Here is a 22300-nt window from a genome sequence, read left to right on the forward strand (position 1 = left end):
GCGTGATAAGTAAATTAATATTATTTTAAAAAATTAATATTATTGCCAGTTTTTTTAACGAAAATTACTTTTCCCTTTTATGGTGAAATTCAAGTGTAAAGTTTCATATTCTCCTTCGTTCATGTCTCTTTTTAAACCCCTTCATGAAAATTGCGTAGGAGGAACAATGTGAAAACATGTATAATACTATATATATAATATAGTTTTGTTTTAATATAAAGAAATCATGCAATTGATTTTTGTAAAATTAATAAAAGAATGACATGATCACTTGTGAAATAATATGCTTATATAATAGTGAAAAATTTAAGGATAAAAGACATTTACCTCTGAGGTTTACTGTAAAATATATTTACTGTAGTTACCTATAGTTCTTGTTTGCTAAATATCAAAATAGTTAATGGAAACACTTGACTACAGTGACCACTACGGCTTGACACTGCGAAAATTTGTGCAAATAAAACAAAAAATTACTAAGGATTTATTTACACAATTCAGTTCAGTTTCTCTACGTATGCGGAGCTTAGCTCAATGTCTACTATCTTTAATCCACAATATAATGAGTGAATTACACTCTATCACTTTCCAAGTATAGATATCTCACATTAGTACCTAAAGACTAGAACACTCACCTCTAAATCCCCCCTGAAAATTAGGAAGTAAATACTCAATGTTTACAATTCAGTTTGCACTCTCACAAAATGGTTCTTAGACAATTCTTAAAGCATATATCAATTTTGACTTATTAACATAGAATCTAAATGAATACACAGCAACTCTTTGAAAATAGCAATCATAACATAAAGATTCAAAACACAATCTATCGACAATAAGATATCATAAAAATCAATAGCACGATCTCAATCAAATCTCCTCAAAGCAAGGGTTGTCTTAATTTATTCGGATCAAATCTAATCTACAATAGCCAGAGATTGGTTTTAATAGATGGGCTATAGTATCTCCAAAATATTAGCACATTCACTAGTCCAAGAATTTTACTTCATTAAATTGCCAACTCAAATATGACAAGTAAATTTACTGCCTTAGTAGCAGGTTGTAGTGGGTATTGTCGAGTGCCACTCAGCTCGTTCAACACAATTTTCCTCAACACTTTCCTTTACGGTTTCAAGAATATTTACGTACTCCCTCAACTTTGAAGAAAATCTTTTGAGTACCTTTTAGATATATTTATTAAGCAAATTTTAAACAAATATACAATTATACCCTTTTATTATTTGTTTATTTATGTAATTTCTAATTAATTTCCCTATTTTTAATTACAAAATAATGAAAATAAGTTAGATATTAAAGTATATGAAATTAAATATATTTAACTTCTTTCATAAAAATCAATTTATATTAATTTAAATATAAATATTTTAAAATTATTTTAATTATATACTAACTTAGAGATGCATTAATTAAATTATTTTATGTAAGTTTAGTTCTTTATCATTGTTAAAAATGTTCTAGTCACTACAGGAGAACAGACTTTTAGCGGCGTTTTTTTTTGCCTTTAGCGGCGTTTTCACAAGAGCCGCAAAAAACGTCGCTATAGCATACGCAGCTAAAGATCGAGACCTTTAGCGGCGCTTCCCCAGAAACGCCGCTAAAGATCGTGACCTTTAGCGGCGCTTCCCCAAAAACGCCGCTAAAGATCGTGACCTATAGCGGCGCTTTCTCCAAAAACGCCGCTAAAGACCATATATATTTCGACTTTTCATACAAAATTTACATTCTTACCTTAAATGATCATACAAAATTTAAATAACCTAACAATGGAAACATTTTAAATTGTTTTTGAGTTCAAAAACATTAATAAGAGAACTTTTCATTTGATCAAAATGTTAACATAATCAATCTTTGAAAACCCAATCTAATGACTGCAATACATTTTCTTCTAAAAAGTAAAATCTTTGCAACTTCTGCCGAATAAACAACATGATGTTCACTATAAGAAACTTCAACTACAAGCATACTACAATTACTTGTGAGTTTAATTCCAGCAGAGCTTCTTGATTGACTGCTCGGACACATACAAGTCTTGTCGATTGAAGTCTGCACCCATGATCATACCTAAAATTGCAAAAACATAGAATCAATGAACTCATATAGAGTATAACAAATCATCTGTGAGCTTTGAAGTTCTTAAAATGCTACACAAAGAACATTTAAACACTTCAATTTACAACATTTAAATTCTTCAGTTTACAACATTTAAACACTTCAATTTACAGCATTTAAACACTTCAATTTACAGCATTTAAACAGCAGCAACCATCAATTAAATAAGAGGAATTTTAAACATTTAATAGCCATTTCCATCATAATCGACAACAAATTATCCACCATTTAATTAGCTTAGTTTCAGCATTAATTCGGTAATGAGCAACAATATATAGCAGCATTCAATCCACCACACAAAGATATTTCAAACATCAATTTACTCACTTCCGGACCTAATTAACAGCAGCAATTTAACTAATTTCTTTCATACTGTTCTTCCAACCCGAAACAGCAAGATTAAACCACCAAGGATTGAGCATTTTATGTGACAAAGACCACGAAAAGCTCACCAAAAGATCTGTTCAAAGTACCGAGATCCTCACACTAGCATTTTAAGTGACAAAGACCAAGAAAGGCTTGAAACACTGTGTTTCAATCCCTAATAGCTTCCCTGAAAAAAATCTGTAAACTAGCAAAACCAACCAAGTGACACTAAAGGGTAAAAAATGAATTAAAAACAAAACAAAGATCCTGACCTAAGACCAATACTTAAACTGTATATATATTATACATGAACTATTTCAGAATTCAACACTTCAAACAAAATATAAGCACAAACTATTTCATGCATGCTCAACAAATCAACAAGTATTTAGTTCAGTCACATATTAAAATAACACGAAACTTATTAAAGATTTCTTGAGGAATAATCATGAGCATTAAAGCTTCAATAACCATTAAATAGTAAAAATGCAAAAAATAAGAGAGAATTGACTCAAAAAACATACCAGTCCAGCACTCCATTCTTGCGCAAGGAGATATTTTTATTACATCAGGTGGATCAACACTAATATTTAAACATAAAACTAGGGCTAAACATCCTGTCTTCATCTCCATATCAAGACAAATTAAAGGAAAAATAGTTCTTAGGGAATGGTTTCTAATATTTATTAAGAAGAAACATACTATTATCTAAGAATCAAATTCAGTTCCAAGAAAGAAAATATTACTTAATGTATTGCAAAGAAACCCGAGCAATTTAGCAATCCTTTCGTTAAGTTTTAACCTCCTATTGAAGTAAACCAGGTTGTAAACCAGCAACTATGTACCACTACTATTTACAGAAATCAGGCAGAAGATGATAAGAACAGCGTTTAAAATATGTTATTCTAATCATCTAGGCAACGGGTATGACACTGCAGTAGAAGAAAATACCCTTTAACAAATTACAAAATGCAACCAGTCTCAAGTAGCAGGTAAGGATACTTACAGCAATTAGCTCAATTGTCACCTGAGCAAGTTCAATCGATGCAAGTGATACATTGAGATACATTGAGCAATTAAAATGAGAAGCAAGCCATTCAATCGATGCAAGTGATACATTGAGGGAAAGACATACAGAATATAGCGAACATACGCAAGAAGTCCAAATGCATAGAGACTCGCAAAATAGAAACTCCAAAAGGAAAGAGCAAGCAAGGAAATCTGATATATTCAACAGGAAATAATCTTAAGAGCACAAAACAACTTCTGTGAAGGTAAGACAAATTCGATCCATATGTCCGAAGAAAAGAAATTACCTAAAGGTTCACTCCAACCCTTTGGTTCCTGTTGGACATACAAGATAGATTAAAAGGAAAACATGACTACTGACCCTGTCATCCATTGATGTCCCTACTATAGCCAGTAATGATTGAAAAAAAAAAGTTCTCATGGGACATATCTATAATTTTTTGGGGTTTTATTACTCTTATTACTACTATTTTATGGCATAGAATTTGCATTAGTTCACATCTGTATGTAGTTCCAGAGACATTATGATTGTAAACACAATCAATATAAAAGGGATGAAAGTTCTATAAAGTAAAAGAAATGTTGTATACTTACCGGAAAACCATAAGTAAAATAGTTAATGCCGAAAGTCCGTAAGATTGATCCTTTTAACAAAATATTAGTGTGCCTAACACCAGATCTGCAAAGCATTTTCCACAGGGAGAGAGAGAGAGAGATGTTAAAATTGTAGATATCAATGCAAATCCTATCATGTTATGCAATGATAAATATAAAAACAACCTTATATCATGTTGAATACCAAACTTATAAATACAAGGTGTGCATGGTTCCATGTTTTGCTGTTCCATTAAATTTTCAATACCAAAACCAACTAAAATGTGCTGAAAAAATCAAAATAAACTGTAAGTTAATCAATTTGGAAAACCTCCCCAATTAAATACCTTGATTCACGAATAAAGAATGAATGCTTTGAAGGAAGAAGTTGCCTAGTCAAGCTGCTTGCTCTTGTCGACATGATGAAATCCATTTCCATAAGATCACATCTAATCCAAGATAGCTGAAAAAAAATTAAGAGTTACAGAAAAGTTAGCGATAATAAAAAAATGATGGAAACAACGACTTTGAAGTTTAGCGATAAGTTATACTCACAATGATGTAAAAGACTATAAGAGAAAGACCGAACAAATTTCGACCACTCGATTTAGCAGATATCTTATAGAGTCCAATAAAATCAGCTAGCCACTTAAAGATCCCGAATACTCGACGGGGAGTTGGTATATGTAGAGTAAGACAATGTTCAAGCAACATACAACAAAAGGTACCGCCAAGATCTTTGAAACCGGACCAAAAATATAAATCAATCAGTAAACCAGATAACATTAAATGCTAACAAACTGTAATCGTAATCTCATCTCTAGCCATAGGAATTATAAGATGCTTGCCTGAAAAGGCCAAGAAAGTTGCTTGTTAAAGACCAATCAACAAGTCCAATACAACTACAAATAAAAAATGGTAAAGATGCCCAAGAGGGATGACTAATTCCAACAAGAAGTTGTACAGCAGGCAACAATAAGCAGCATAAAACCCTGATATGGGAACCTTCAATGAAAAAAAAAAGAATAGGACAATGGCTTCAATGAAAAAAAAGGACTGGTTGCTGTATGTATCACTGAGCAATTAAATGAACTAGGGAAAGAATTTTGTTGTTGTTGTACTTTTTCAACCTAGAGATTCAGGAAAGATAGAACAAAGGTAAAATTAGAATAATTAAGACATTTCACAGGAAAACAGTTGATATTACTTTAGGCATAGAACATACAAGATAAAAAAGAAAAAAGAAACATAAACAACTGACCGCATCACATAGAATTGCACCAACAAATTGAAACTATAGCAGGAAACTAGAAAACTAATATAATAGAAATAAGAAACCCAAACAAAAAAAATCAAAAATTTCTAAGACGATTGAAAACTAATATAATAGAAAATAAGAAACCCAAATTAAAATTTCTAAAATTTTAAGACGATTGAAAATTAAAGGAAGTAAATTTCAACAAACCCAAACAAAAAAAATCAAAAACCTCACATACTTGCTAAAAGCGAGTTCATTTCTTTGGGTAGAGTGGCTAGGCATCGAAGCGGGTGTTTAGGGTTTGGAAAATTAAAAAACGGTGAGAAAAAAAATAAAACAACAGGTTGAGAGGATTTTCGGGTATAAAATATTGAGAAAGACTGAGAAAAAAAAGGAAATTGGGAAAGAAAAGGGAATCGGGGGAGAGAAATAGAGGAACTGAGAATGGCTGAGAAAGAAAAGGGAATCGGGAAAGAAGAGAAAATTGGGGAGGGGGGAGAGAGAGAAATAAAACAGCGTCTTTTCAATCAAAACAAAAAATGAGTGGCATTTATATCAAAACGACGCCGTTTTCTTTATAATAAATTGATTTTTTTGTGGCGTTTTTATAATAAACGTCGCTATTGCTTACTTTTTGCGGCGTTTTTACCATAAACGCCACTAATATTTGACGTTTTTATAATTTTTATATTAAATTATTATCACTTTCATTTCAATTTTAAATAAATATTTTTTTAAAAATTTAAGTAATATTTAAAAGAATTAGATAAAATTTTAAATTTTAAATAATAAAAACTTTACAATTATTTTAAATAATAGTATTTTAATTGATTAAATATTTTAAAATTCAAAATAATCAATCATATACCCAATATATGAAATGGTTTAGATTAAATATTTTTAAATATAAAAGCATTAATTGATTGTCTAAAATTTCATCATTTAACAAATTAATCTTAAGTAAACCTTAAATCCTAAATCATTTAATATATATAAAATTTATCTATTATCTCTTAAATAATTTAAACGATAGTCATAATTTTAATATATTAAAATTAATATTATATCTTTTACAATTATATAAAAATTATTTAATATATAAATTAAAAACACTAATTAATCTAAACCCTAAATCATAAGCATAATCTATAAACCCTAAAACCTAACACTTAACCCCTACCCTAAGCCTTAAACCCCAACCCTTAAACCATAAATCATAATCCCTAAACCCATAATCCATAAACCCATATTTCATTTTTATTTTTGTATTTCATTTTATTTGTTATCAATGTTTTATTTATTTATCAATGTTTTTTAAATCTAATATTTAAATATATAAAATGGTTTAGATTAAATATTTTTAAAATAAAAGCATTAATTGGTTATATAAAATTTCAATATTATTTAACAAATATCAAGTAAACCTTAAATCCTAAACCATTTAATATATATAAAGTTTATCTATTATCTCTTAAATAATTTAAACTATAATCATAATTTTAAGATATTAAAATTAAAATTATCTCTTTATAATTATATAAGAAATTATTTAATATATAAATTAAAAAACACTAATTAATCTAAACCCTTAATCCCTTAACTCTAAACTCTAAAATCTTAAAATATAAATCATTAACCCTAAACCCATAACCCATAACCCTTAACCTTAAGCCCCAACCCTTAAACCATAATACATAAACCTTAAAATAGTAATTCATAAACCTTAAACCCTTAACCATATACCCTAAATCATAAACCCTACACTATAATGATTAATTGATTCAATATTTTTAAATTAATATTATCTCTTTTACAATTATATAAGAAAATATTTATCATATAAATTAAAACACTAATTAACTAAACCCTAAACTCCTAACCCTTAACCACTAACCCATAAACCCTAAATCTTAAAATATAAACTCTTAATCCTAGACCCCTAACCCCTAACCCCAACCCTTAAACCATAATCCCTAAACCCAATAATTCATAAAACTTAAAATAGTAACTCATAAACCTTAAACCCTTAACCATATGCCCTAAATCGTAAAACCCTAAACTATAATGATAATTAATTCAATATTTTAAAATTAATACCATCTCTTTTACAATTATATAAGAAAATATTTAACATATAATGTACATAAACATCTACGTGATGTTTTTAGGGTTTAAAGTTTTAGAGGTTATATTTTAATGTTTAGAGGTTTAGTATTTTAAGGGTTATAGATTAGTATTTATGATTTTTTAAGGTTTAGGGTTTTAGGGGTTATGACTTTTAGCGGCGTTTTATCGAAAGCGCCGCTAATGCTCCATTTTTTAGCGGCGTTTTACCGAAAGCGCCGCTAATGCTCTGGTTTTTAGTGGCGTTTTACCGAAAGCGCCGCTATTGCTCCGATTTTTAGCGGCGTTTTACCGAAAGCGCCGCTAATGCTCTGGTTTTTAGCGGCGTTTTACCGAAAGCGCCGCTATTGCTCTGTTTTTAGCGGCGTTTTAACAAAAAACGCCACTATTGATCTGCTTTTAGCGGCGTTTTTGTTCTATTGCTTTGTTTTTAGCGGTGTTTTTGGTAAAACGCGGCTATTGCTCTGTGTTTTACAATTTTTGCGGCGTTTTTTGATAAAACGCCGCTAAAAACGCTGCTAAAGCCCTATTTTCCTGTAGTGAATGGAAAAATCTTATTAAAATCTAAAAGTAAAAAGAATTAATATTATAATTAAATAATTAAATATTTAACATGTATTTGTATAAAAATATTAAACAAATAGCAAAAAGTAAAAGAGACCAAAAAAAAATAAAATGTAATTATCATTGCTAGCCCAAGTGTTAGTGTAGTTATCCATAAATACTTTATATATTATAGGGCATGAGTTCAAATCCCACAATGAGTAAATGTTGTGATCTACTTGGTGGGTGACGATGATGTGCGTCCATATGATCTATCTGACCAAGTATAATTTAATGTTGTATATTTTATAATTAATTAAATTTTTAATTAAAATTTATTAAATATAAAGATCAAAGATAATGAAAATAAAATAATAATTAACTAATAATGGTAAAGTTATTTTTATTTAAAATTCTTTTAATAAATAAACTTGGGGAGGTTAGTGAATTTTTCATCAACGGATAAGTGAGACCAAATTTTAATTTTCATAAGAATTATATTTTAATAGAAAGAAATCATGTAATTGATTTTGTGTTTTCATACGTGAATTAGGAAGTGAATAAAAATCAATTAAAATTGGGTAAATCAGATAAAAATAAATACATTAAATACATTATACATGGTGACTTTTAAGGCTATAGACCTGCAAAAAAATAGGCTATGCTCCTATTAGTTTTTTCCCTTTTTATTATTATAGGTTTTAGTTTTAATATATAAAAATGATAATATATATATATATGATTGAACAAAGAACAACATTTTCTTCTCATATAAATAGAGTTTTAATTAGGGGCATAAAATATCCAAACTTTCCACAACTTTGATACATTAAAAATCATGAGAGTTTAGAATACAAAGGATGGCATGCATGCATACATCACACAGAGGAAATCCAAAAATCATTGAAGCTCCTATTGGGCTTGAAGAGAATCACTGATATGGTGGGACTTGGTGTCGCCGAGCATGGAAAGTTTTGATCCAACGGAAGCAGCCCTTGGGAAGCCAGCTCTATGGTAACGACACCTGAAAGATCCGGCATGAGTTGTAGGTGAGCAAAGGCAGTTGGATTTTGACCCCGATGACTTGGCCGCCGCTTCTCCTGGCGTTCCATACAATGTCGTCGTTGGATGCCTGTCCATTTCCACTAAGTTCACTTCTCCCATTGTAAACTTATATGAGAGCCTGCCCTTGTAAACCTGCTTCATCTTCCTACTTTTCGTTACGTCCTCTGCGGTGTTTTCACCCATGCCTTCTCTTCATTTCATGCCAACAACTTGTCAGTAAACCCCTACCATTAACCAAATCAAACCATCCATACAATTAACCTATTTCTAATTGCATGGTTATTTGTTAATGAACTTATCTTTGTAATTAATATTTAATTATTAATATATTAATTAGATCAATTCATTCGAAACCATTTATGGTAACAGAATCATACAAATATTTTTTTAAACAAAATTCATCGTGTAGATACGAGAGACTGAATACAAAAAATCAAAATAATAATTATTTATTTTAAAAATGATATAGTAAATAAGAAAAGCTTGAAAAACCACCTGGAAAATGAAGAACTGCCAAGTTTTCTTGATCCCGTGAAGAAGAAGGATTTGTCAAGGAAATCAAGAACCCTGGAAATGAAATAGAAATGGAGAACGAAGATCAAATGTATCGATTTCCTATTGATCAAATACGGGCAAGGAAAGAAAACGAAAAAAAGTAGTTAATTTTTTTGCTACAAATTTGGTTTGGTTTCCGTTTGTTGAGAACATGTGGTTAACTCCCGGTCATCAATATATTTTTTGTTTTAACAACTCCTTTATCTTTATTTAATTTCCTCTTCTCAATAAAAATTACAGTCCATTTTGCCAACTAATCATTACATCCTAGCTAGCTGTTTTATTCAAACCCATGCTTTTTCTTGGATGTTTTTAAGCAAATGAATTATTGAAGATGATACTATTATACGGGGTTAAGATGCATTTTATTATTATTTTCATTATTAATATTTAATTCAATCATTATCATCATTTAAATGTTTAAGATGTATGCAACATCTATTTGTTAAATGTAAAAATCAATTTGTATGTATGAAAAAAAAAATAATGAACTAAACCCAAACCTTTATTGTAAGGTGCAACTATAAACTCCGAAAGTACTGATCTTTATGAACTCCAAAAATAATTTGTTCTACCAAATGTTATATCCAACCCTTCAAAAACTTAGTGATAAAAAATGTAAAAAAGTTGAGAAAAGGGAATTGAGGATAAAAAGTAGGGTAAACTATATTGTTGATCATCTAATTCTAAAATTTTCAATTTTATCATCAAAGTTGTCAACTTAAGTTAGTATAATGGCCTTGCTTCCTTCAAGAGGACAACTAGTCTTATATGTTATTCATTGAGATTGTCCTAGGATGACTAATAAAGGAGTACATATTTATTATGGATGTTGAGTCAATGATTATACACTCAATATTATACTAGTTAAGTAACTTCTCACAAAGTTCTACTTAAATTAGAAGAATGACCTAACATGATATGATTATTAATATGTGTGAATGTAACATCTCAAATTCTTAATTTTAAATTCATAAAATTATGACAAGAATGAGCCATTGACTTAATGGTTAAAAGGAAGTAGGGAAACAATGTAATTGGCTTTGAGACTCCAAAGATCACCAAACCTACAAGCATTGTGCCCATTTAATGGACTCTAGGTAAGTGACCTGACATCAAATATAGTATTTATTTTAGGTCATTTCTGTATTTAACAAACTTTTTTCCTTGGTATTTTAATATTAATTATTATATTTTCAGTATTAGTAGGTTAGGAACTAAAAGTTAATAAAATAAGTGTTTTTATACATTTTTTGCTATTTCGATGACATGTAAGGCCAAATAAGGTCTTGTGAGTGACTAATGAGCTATTTAAATATGTAGGATGCCAATTTAGGTCCAAGAATAAAAGAAAGGATGATTGGGCTATGAGACAAGGAACCCGATAAGCCAACAAAGATGCCAAAGGCTCGGAACACACTTGATGTCGTGACGAGGAGTTTCCTCTCATCACGACTACACGAAAATTAGGGGAGGCAATTCATGGCGGTAACGTCGTGACGAGGAGCTCTCCCACATCCCGACGACGCGACAATGACAGGCCAAAATGAAGTTGATTTCCTTGGACGACACGTTTGGGATATTTCCATGTTTGGACCTTAGCTTTTAACAAAATATTTTATTTATTAGTATCTAAGTGTATCTTGAGTTGAGTAGTCACCAAGTAGTTCGTTGCCTATATAAGTAACCTTAGGGTCACCGGAATTGTAAGCAAACATGGACAAATAGTTTACTATTTAGTTTTATTTTATTTTTATGTTTGTTTAGTCAGAACTTTTCTATTCCAATTTGAAGATAATAGCGAGTGAAGATTGCTTTGGCATCGCGTTTCAAATATATTTATGAGCTTTCTACTATCTCTTACTCTTCTATTCTTTTATTTATCTTTCAATTAGTTGTTGCAAAAATATTAGAATATATTATTGTTCTTATTTTATATCTCACATGTTTTGATTATTAAACTAATGTATTTATTAAATAGTTATTTATCCGAAATTGGTTGTGTTTATGCAAAAGTACTTAGTATATTAGGGAGTGATGTCTCTGATAGAATATTTAGACATATGAGACAAAAAAGGCATCCTGTCGTGTATAATTTGTGCTAGGCGGTGAGACAGGAAGGGTATCTGTATGCCTAAGAAGAGACAGGAAGGGTGACTTAGGTGGTAATACTTAGTGAAGATGAATCGGAAGGATAGTCCTAGCTAAGGGTGATAAATAACTCAATCTAGGATAATTAATTATTTAATTAAATAAGTAGGGATTTAATAGATCATAGGCTAAAGGCTTGCATTGTCGACACTAGGAATAAGAAAGTCTATTAGGTTAATTAATTTAATTAGTTTAATTTAAGTATTAATTTGGATTCACACTACTAATTCGTGAATCGATTAGATTAGTAATTATTTTCTGTAATTAATTTAATAATAATTTCTCCAATTTACAATCCCTTGGGTACGATTCTCGAAATACTTATCAGTATGTCGTTGTAAACTTTATTATATTACAATTTGACTTGTACGCTTGTGGACACCTCCGATTTAATTTAATATATTTTGGTGTGATATTTAACTATAAACAATAACAAGTTTATAGGCGGTCAGTAACCATAAATAGTCTTGTATTTGCAGCGTTTTATTTGAATCCATAAGGCATCCACTTTCATTTAAGAGTTGAAAGCCTAACTTCAGTAAAAAAAGATCTGTCCTGTAATTCAAATTGCAAGCCTCCTCAATCTAGTACCCCTTGTTTTATGGGTTGAAAACATGACACTACCTAATCAATGAAGGCTTTTGGTTCCCATTTGATTATCCCTAAATAAATCTATGTACCTATTTCTCAATCTCACTACACATGCAAATATCACAGGCAGAGTCACTTTGGCTAAATCTATGAGCATGGCGATACCAAGTTATTTTAGTCCAATGTTCCTTTTATCTGGCTCTATTGTAAATCCTACCATTTTGATGGGTTCATTGGCAAGGTTGGGCTTGTACAAGTCAAGCCACTTTGGTTAAAATCAGTGATTATAGCATGACAATAACAAGTTATTTCAGTCTAATGTTCCTTTGATTTGACTATATTATGAATCTTGTCATTTTGATGGGTTCATTGGCATGGTTGGGCTAGGTCGTAATTTGAAATTTTTGAAATTTCTTACCCAAGACCATTTGAGTAAAGCTCAAACAGACTTGAATAGCTTGTTTTTAAATTTAAAAAAGATATTTAAAATTTTTATAAACTTAAGAAAAAGAAAGAGGAATGAATTTATGCGTGTCTATTGTTGTACAAGTGCTAGATACTATACTAGTACCTAGGAACTATACATGGAAACTAACTAGACAAAAATCCTAGATTATAGCCAAATTTGCATGCTAGAATCAGATTAATACAGATTTAAATTAACATCCCCCTTCAAAATCAAGGTGGTGTTGTGGATCATAGCTTGAGTTTGGAAACTAAGTCTTGAAATTTGGTTAGAAGATGCGTCTTTGTGAAAATGTTTGCGATCGAAGCTGATGAGGAGATTGAAGCAAGGTGTAAAGTGCCTTGAATAACATGATGTCATAAAAAATGACAGTCAATCTCTATGTGTTTTGTACATTCATGAAACACATCATTATAAGCGAAATTAATTGCACTATGATTATCACAATGTAGGAAAGTAGCAATAGGAGACAAAAGTCTCATATCTTGAAGTAGTTGGTGTAGCCAAAGTAACTCTAAAGTGGCATCAACAAGAGCACGATATTCGGGTTCAATGCTAGAGCGGGCAACAATAATATGTTTCTTACTTCATTAAGAAATGAGGGAATCACCTAGAAAGAAACAATAACCATTGGTGGAGCGTCAGTTTTTAGGATCTTCTACCCAGTCTCCATTAAAATATCTAGAGGGAATCATCTAGAATAGCACAAAAAGTTGTACCCTTGACATATCAAAGGATACGGAGAACTGTTGAAAATTGAGATAATCTAGAAGATGTCAAGAACTGACTAACTATATGAATTGCATGAGCGATATCAGGTTGAGTCACTACAAGGTAGATTAGGATGCCGACAATCTATCGACACAAAGTAAGGTAAAAAAGAAGAGTGTCATCTAACAGAATAAGTTTGACATTTTATTCCAATGGAGTAGCAACGGTCTTATTATCAGTAATATTAGCACGAGAAAGCAAATTGGAAGTATATTTTGCTTGAGAAAGATAGTAGCCACCATTATTAGAGAAAACCTCAAGACCCAAAAATTAACTAAGAGACTTAAGATCCTTCATCTCAAAATGTTGACTAATGTACCGTTGTAGTTCAATAAGGTCATTTGCGTCATCCTCTATGATAATCATATCATCCACATATAGAAGAAGTAAGATCATACCCTGATTAGAATGTTGAATAAATAATGCAGAATCATGAGGACTTGATATAAAGCCAAATGTAGATACAATAGAGTTGAATTTGGCAAACAAAGCTCAAGGGGCCTATTTCAAACCATACAAAGCACACCGAAGTTTGCACACTTGATCGGGAGAATGGTAATACCTTGGTGGAGGATGCATGTAGATTTCCTCCTATAAATCACAATTAAGAAAGGTATTCTTGACATCTATCTTATGCAATTTCCATTGTTTAACTATAGATATGGCCAACAAACTACGAACAAAAGTGAGATGAGCCATAGGAGAAAACGTTTCCTCATAGTCAATACCATACTCCTAGGTGTATCCATTACCTACAAGTTAAGATTTACAGCACTCAACAAATCCACCAAAATGGGTATTGATCTTGTACACCCATTTACAAACAATAGGTATCTTGCTAAGAGAAAGATCAACCATATCTCAAGTATGAGTTTTCTTCAGTGCTTGAAGTTTTTCAGGTATTGCTTGTTGCCAAGAAGGATTAGTACTATTCTCAAGATAAGATTGGACCTCATGGAGAGTGACAAAGGCAAAAAAACAATGATAGGCTTTTAAGTGAGAAGGAGGTTCTCTTACTCAGTTAGACCGAAAAATAACAGAAGTAGGAGCATGATCTTCAAATGGTTCAAATTCAGTGTATATAAAAGTGAAAATGAAAAAGAACTGAGCTCATCGGATGCATCAGAATAGGGGAACAACTCAAACAAAAGCATCTGTGAAAAAAGATGGAGAAGAGGACAAGGAAGAATGAGATGTGGACAAAAAAGAAAACTTAACATCCTCCTAAAAGGTAGCTTGCAAGGAAATACATAATTTATTGGATATTGGATCCCAACAGAGATAGCCTTTATGCTCAATGCCATACCCAAGAAAAGAACAAAGACTAGCACGAAGTTTAAGTTTAGTATGTTCATAACGTTAGAGGAGTACAAAACAAGCACATCTAAAGGTTTTTCTAATCGAATAAACTGGAGGGTTGTGAGTGTTTATGTGGAGAGAGATCATTAAAAACTTTAGTGGGTGTACGGTTGATTGTATGTGTTGTACGGAAGCGTGTAAAACAGTAAAATTATTGTACTAAAAAATCACACTAAATTCAATTCCCAGGAAAGAGAGGTGGATCACAAGGATTGCTTAAGTACCAGGTCTTTCTTAGCCAGAATATCCCTTTATCGTAATTTAATAGCACAATAAATCACTATAATCACACTCACAAAATAAGCAAATTAAATAATAAAGAACACCAGAAATTTAACGAGGTTCAGAAAATTTTGCCTACGTCCTCGGGCATTACCAAATATATTTCACTCCAAAATACAAGTGAAAATTTACAAATAGGGAGAGAGAATAATGCCTTAGGTAGAGAATAAAAAATATGGGATGATTCAAATGAGAAATGGTTAGGCGTATTTATAGTTGAGGTTCAGGGACCAACTTGCAAAGTCACTATACAATTAGGGACCAAAAATCTTGCAAATATCTCATGCCAAATCTCAATTCCACTTTTGGTACTTTAAATCTCAGATTTCTAGTACCAACATTTTGATACCCATATCTTTGTCTTTTCAAAATATGGATGATTGCCAATAATCTCCACCTTGAAGATTTGATTAAGATAATCTTATCTTCACTCAATTCTTTCTGCCTTTGTCAACAATACTTGATAGTGCCTTCTTCAACTGTTAAACTTTTAGGATATTGATCAAGTTCAAACAATGTTCGAACTTGGTTGTTGTTACCACCTTGGTCATCATATCTACGGGATTATCTGCAGTCTTAATCTTTTGAAGATGAATTTTTCCCTCATCAATAATTTCTCGCACAAAATGGAATCGTATGTCGATATGCTTTGTACGTGCATGATAGACTTGATTCTTTGCTAAATAAATAGCACTTTGACTATCACAATACACATTAATATGCTCCTGAACCAATCCTAAGGTTTTAACCACACCTTGTAACTAAATAGTTTCCTTTACAGCCTCTGTTACAACCATTTATTTGGCTTCTGTGGTTGACAACGTAATTGTAGATTACAGTGTAGACTTCCAACTTATTGGTCCTCTAGTAAGTGTAAATACATAACATGTGGTTGATCTTCGTTTATCCAAATCATCGGCATAGTCAGAATCAATATACCCAATAACACATTTACCGAGTGTAGTATCCTGTTTGAACAGTAATCCAACATCCATGGTCTTCCAAATATACCGTAGAATACATTTCACAGCTTGCTAATGTCCTTTTCCAAGATTATGCATATACCTGCTTACTATACTAACTGCATGTGAAATGTCGGGTCTTGTACACACCATTGCATACATCAAGCTACCTACTGCATTAGAATACGGAACTTGTAACATGTATTATTGTTTCCATATTCTTTAAAGGAGATAGTTGTGTAAAAAGCTTGAAATGAGAAACCAACGGGGGTACTTACAAGTTTTATCTGCTCGTTCATGCCAAACCACTGTAGTACTTTCTTCAAATTTTGCTTCTGAGACAAGTAACTCTTCCATGAGCTCTATCTCTACATATTTCTATGCCAAGAATCTTCTTAGCTTTACCTATATCTTTCATCTCAAACTCAAGGTTGAGTTGAGTCTTTAATCTCTCAATTTCAACTTTACTTTTAGATGCTATCAACATATCATCAACATATAAGACCAAGTATATGAAAATTCCTCTTGTAGCTTCTAAAAATACACGCAATGATCAAATTCACTTCTTGTGTACCTTTTCCCTTTCATGAACTAATCAAATCGCTTGTACCACTGCCTCGGAGATTGCTTCAATCCATAAAGCAACTTCATCAGTTTGCAAACCCAATTTTCTTTATCAGTAACCTTGAATCCATCTGGCTGAGTCATATAGATTTCCTCTTCCAAATCATCGTGTAAAAATACGGTCTTCATATCGAGCTAAACTAGTTCAAGATCATCATATTGCGCAACCAAGGCTAGCAAAATCTGAATAGATGAATGCTTCACAACTGGAGAAAACACTTCATTGTAGTCTATTCCTTTTTTCTGAGCGTAACCCTTTGCTACCAATCTAGCCTTGTATCGAATTTCATTTTTACCAGGAAATCCTTCCTTCTTTGCATATACCTATTTGCATCCAACTTCCTTCTTTCCTTTGGGCAATGTCACCAACTCCTAAGTCCTATTTTTATGAAGAGACTACATTTCTTCATTCATAGCTTGCTTCCACTTTACACTATCAGGGTTACTTCTTATTTCTGTGTAAGTAGAAGGAACATCATCATTTGCAATTGGAAGTGCATAGGCCACCATATAATCAAAGCGAGCAGGCATATGAATCTTTCTTCTTGGCCTTCTATATATAATTGAATCTTGTTGCTGTAGAAGTTCTTAGGTCGAAACTTCTTCATCATTTGTTCCTTCAATAGTAGCTGGATCATCGTTAACCTTTTCAAGCTCCACCTGCTGCAAAGTACTACTGGTTTTGTTATCCTTTTGTGAATCTTTGTTCTTCATCATGGTTGATTCATCAAAATTCACATTTCTACTGAAAACAATCTTCCTTGTATCAGGACACCAGAGACGATATCCTTTTACTCCATCAGTTATACCCAAGAATAATGTTTTCTTTGTTCTTGGTCTAACTTAGATTCTTTTACATGATAATATACAGTGGAACCAAAAACATGTAAAAAATCATAATCAATAGCAGATTTACCAATCCACATCTCCATAGGAGTTTTTCCATTTATTGCAGTTAATGGCAAATGGTTAATTAGATGGCAGGCATATGTAACTACCTCAGCCCAAAATTTCTTACCCAATCCAGCATTAGACGACATACATCGAACTTTCTCTAGTGTAATCTGATTCATACGTTCTACCACCCTATTCTGCTATGGTGTATCCCGAACAATGAAGTGTCACACAATGCCCTCATCTTGACATACTTGCAACAATGGATCATTCTTGTACTCCGTACCATTATTTGATCGAAGTCGTTTAACCTTTCAACCAGTCTGAGTCTCCATCATCTTCTTCTATTTCAGAAATGCATCTAATACTTTACTATTTCTTTTCATTAGATGCACCTATACTTTTCTTAAATAATCATCAACAAAAGTAACAAAACAGTGCATACTTCCCAAAGAAGCCACTTTGGTAGGCCCCCACACATCACTGTGAATGTAGTCCAGAATTCCTCTCATACTGTGAATTGCTAAGCCAAATTTTACCCTCGTCTGCTTACCCAAAACACAATGTTCATAGAATTCCAATTTGCAAGAATTTACACCTTTCAACAAGCCTTACTTCGCCAAATTTCTACAAATATTTTTCACCAGCATGTCCCAATCGCATATGCCATAACTTGGTAGCCTCTGAATCTACATCTTTCATAGAAATTATTGATGTTGATCCAATAACTGTACTTCTATTTAAATAGTACAGGTTATTCCTTCTTATACCTTTCATCACCGTCAATACCCTAGCTACTACCTTTAGTAATCCATCTCTCAAAGTGATTGTGAGCCATTTAGATTCTAGGGCCCTTAATGAGATGAGATTTTTCTTTAAGCTAGGTATGTAGCGAATATCTGTCAAGACTTGGATTTAGCCATCATGATTCTTCAATTAGATTGTATCTATCAATTGGATTGTACCTACTCCCATTATCTTACAAGCGCTGTCATTGCCCATAAAAATAATTCCACCTTCTAGTTCTTTAAGACTAAAAAACCAATCCTTATTAGGACATATATGGTAAGTACATCCTGAATCCAAAATCCACTCATCTGTATGACATGCCATTGCCATGCCAACCAAGCTAAAGTCTAACTCCTCATCATGCTCTACTACACATGCATCAGAAATAGCCTTGCCCTTTTGTAACTTAGGACAATTCTTTTTCCAATGCCCTTTCTCATGACAAAAAGCACATTCATCTTTGGCAGGTCTCCCTTTGGACTTTCCCCTTTTACCAGGTTTGCTGCTGTGTGAACGACCTCTTACTGTTAAAACTTCTGCAATTGTATCTCTGTGAGCCTTTTTATTTTCTTTCGAGTCTCAGATCTATACAACGTACTACAGACTGCATCAAATGTGATCGTATCCTTCCCATGAAGCAATATGGTAGTAAGATGATCATATTCATCAGAAAGAGAATTCAACAACAACAATGCCTTGTCTTTGTTGAAACCATTTTTTTTAAAAAAATGGGTTGACTTTATATTTTGAAAAGAAAACGAAAATTGGGAGTCGCCACCAATCTTTTTTGTTTAGGTGTGATCGGAGCACCTAGAAATTTGGTCATTTTAATAAAACATTTTGATTTACTAAAACAACAATTTTGGCCTACGAAATTTGAGAAAACGGGTTCGGGAGTCGGTTACGTACGAGGAAGGATTAGCACCCTCGTAACGCCCAAAATTGGTACCTAATTGATTAATTAATGTCTTAATGTCGAAATTTAAAAACTCGAAAAGAATTTAGAATACGATCCCTTTTTTATGTTGATTTATACGAAGAATTTGCTTGAGTAAATTGAAATGGACTCTAAAGACTTTCTTGTCCCGAAGTGATAAAATGCCATATCCAGTACGTTAGGACACAACATTTCAGACCCTTGAGAATAAGTTGGTCTTTTGATTTTCAAAACTCACGTGTTTTAATTTTAAAAGGTTATTCGGTCATTTGGATCAAACGAGAAAAATCAAAACCCAGTACGTTAGGGCACGATCTCTCGAATTTTCAAATACAGAACATTGCCTTACTTTGAATAAAAAGAATGCGATATTTAGCGATGCGCGTTTATTTTGTTTGGAATAAAACGGTCCATATTTGGATAAATACAATTGAGGTTAATGAATGTCAACAACATGAATATATTAACAAATAATTTCTAGGGTACATAGTAGATATGTTCACATAATACACTATTTTAAAAGATCAACATTAATAATCCAAAAGAACGAAATAAAATAATACATGAAAAATTTTGAAGTGAATAGAACAGTTTAAAACAAATAACAAATGAAACAATTATAAATAAAGAATATAAAAGAGGTTTGAATGAATAATGTATAAAAGTTTAAAATAAATAATAAAAAGAGCTTAAAATAAATAATTTAAAAACTTTAAAATAAATAACATATAAAACGGTTTAAATTAAATATTATATGATATAGATTAATGAGAAATATAAAATTAAAATCACAATATGTTAATAAAGATAAAAAAATATATGTACCTAGTAATAAATGTAATATAATGGTGATAGCCAAAAATAAAATAATAAAGATAGTAATAATGATGATAATAATAGTAAGGAAAGGTAAAATTAGCAACAATAAGTAATAAGGAGAAGAACGATAATCATAATACTGAAAATAGTAATAAAACAAAATTATTAATAATAAGAGTAAGTAGAAACAAATAGTAAAATAATAATAATAATAATAATAATAATAATAATAATAATAATAATAATGATAAACATCAATAGAAATACAACACATAGAAATATAATAATAGTAAAATATAAATAGATAAATAAAATTAGATAAATAGTAATAGTAATGAATAGGAAAATATGTGGAAATATAATAATAATAATAATAGTAATAATAAATATACTAGTAAAAGTTGAAATGTAAGCGATTTAAATTTTAAAATTTATAAAGAAGTAATAGATAGCTAAATAAACAGATGATGAAATGGTGAATATTGAAAATGAAAGAACAACATACACATGGTACAAAGGATGAAATGGAATGAATGGTATATAGATAAATAAGTAAATATGCGAATGAATGAATAAAATAAAAGAGTAATAAATAAATATGAAAATATAAAAGAAACAGTATACAAGAAAGTGGAAGATAGGACCAAATCATAATTTAAATGAAGTTAAGAGGATAAATTGCAAAATAAAAAAAAAGAAAGGGGGGCCAAATATAAATGCGTGTGAATGAGTGGGGGTTAAATGCGAAATTGATCCCAGACTCCCTTTAAACGCAGCGTTCTAAGGAGCAAATGAGCAGAGGATTAAAATAAAACAGAGTAAAATCTAACGACAAAATTGAAAAAAAAGAAAAGTATAAGATTGAAATTGGCCAAAAAAGTGGAAGGACTTGCAGCGCAATTATCCCCAAAAGTAAAAACGCGCGGATCCCCTAGGTATTGGGTCGAGTCGCTCACGGGTCAAATGAAACGGCGCCGTTTTGGGCATTTGAAGCTTACTCCAAAACGACGTCGTATAGGGGGTATTATATAAGTTAAAAATCTGCCCCAAAAATCATTTCCCCCTTTCTTTTAAAAAACTTCAAAGTCCCTTCACAAAAGCTCTCTCCTCTCAACCCTCTGCCTCTCTCTAGAGTCCGGCGATAGGGCTTCCCCGGTGCCCGTTGCGCCGCCATCATGGGCCAGTGGCCGGCGTTGCACGAAGGGGACTTTTTCGGCGTTGAGGAGACCAACAAAGGTGAGTGCCCCTTTTTTATATCTTTTTATTACCCTTTTTTTACATAAAAAAGAAAAAAAATAAAAGAAAACAAAAAAAAAAACAGAAACTTAAGAGAAAAAAAGAATAAACAAGTAATAACCTTCGAAAGTTTTATAGCTTTTAATTATTTTTTCGATTGTCTACCTCTCAAAAATATTACATTGACAGATATGGCTTTTATAGCCGTTTCAATACAATATTTTTATGTTTCTTGCTACTGCTCTGTGTCGTCTACTGCTATTTCTGCATTCGTTCTTCTTTTTGCCTTCTTTTGTAGGTTTTGGGGTCAACGGGGTCGTAGATGGCCGTTTTAGTGCAAGTTCGCAGGCAAAAAGGGTCAGGTCTCTGGGCCAGGCGCGGGTGGTGCGCTCGAGGCATGTGGGGGTAAACGGCGCCTAGGGTTTCTACTTCCCTCTTTTGGCTAAAAGTGTTTTTTGGGATAGGGTTTAGCTTGTTGGGCTAGATTGGGTTTGTATTTGGGTTTGGTTTTAATTTGGGCTATTTAATTGGACTGTTTGATTATTGTTTATTGGGCCCGGGCAAATTTGGGCATTTACAGTCTTCATCTTCAAATTTCTCATCCAAATTTACCAAGTCTGCTAAAATTTTATTAAATGAGTTCACATGGTCATTCATCGACATACCGGGTGCATACGTGAATCGATAAAGCTTTTTTTTCATATAAAGCCTATTTTCAAGACTTTTCGTTAGAAACTTTTCCTCTAGTGTATCCCGCAACT

General features: G+C 31.8%; 1 long non-coding RNA gene across 1 annotated transcript; it reads right to left on the reverse strand.

Annotated features, from left to right (window-relative positions):
* Nucleotides 1-8797: 8797 nt before the first annotated feature.
* LOC128286933 (uncharacterized) lies at nucleotides 8798-9731 on the reverse strand. Its single transcript, XR_008277621.1, has 2 exons — nucleotides 9599-9731; nucleotides 8798-9327 (listed from the first exon to the last, which is right to left on the reverse strand). It is a non-coding gene; the product is annotated as an uncharacterized LOC128286933 (long non-coding RNA).
* Between the last annotated feature and the right edge of the window lie 12569 nt (nucleotides 9732-22300).

Source organism: Gossypium arboreum, chromosome 13, assembly GCF_025698485.1.
Source record: "Gossypium arboreum isolate Shixiya-1 chromosome 13, ASM2569848v2, whole genome shotgun sequence".
Lineage (NCBI taxonomy): Eukaryota > Viridiplantae > Streptophyta > Magnoliopsida > Malvales > Malvaceae > Gossypium > Gossypium arboreum.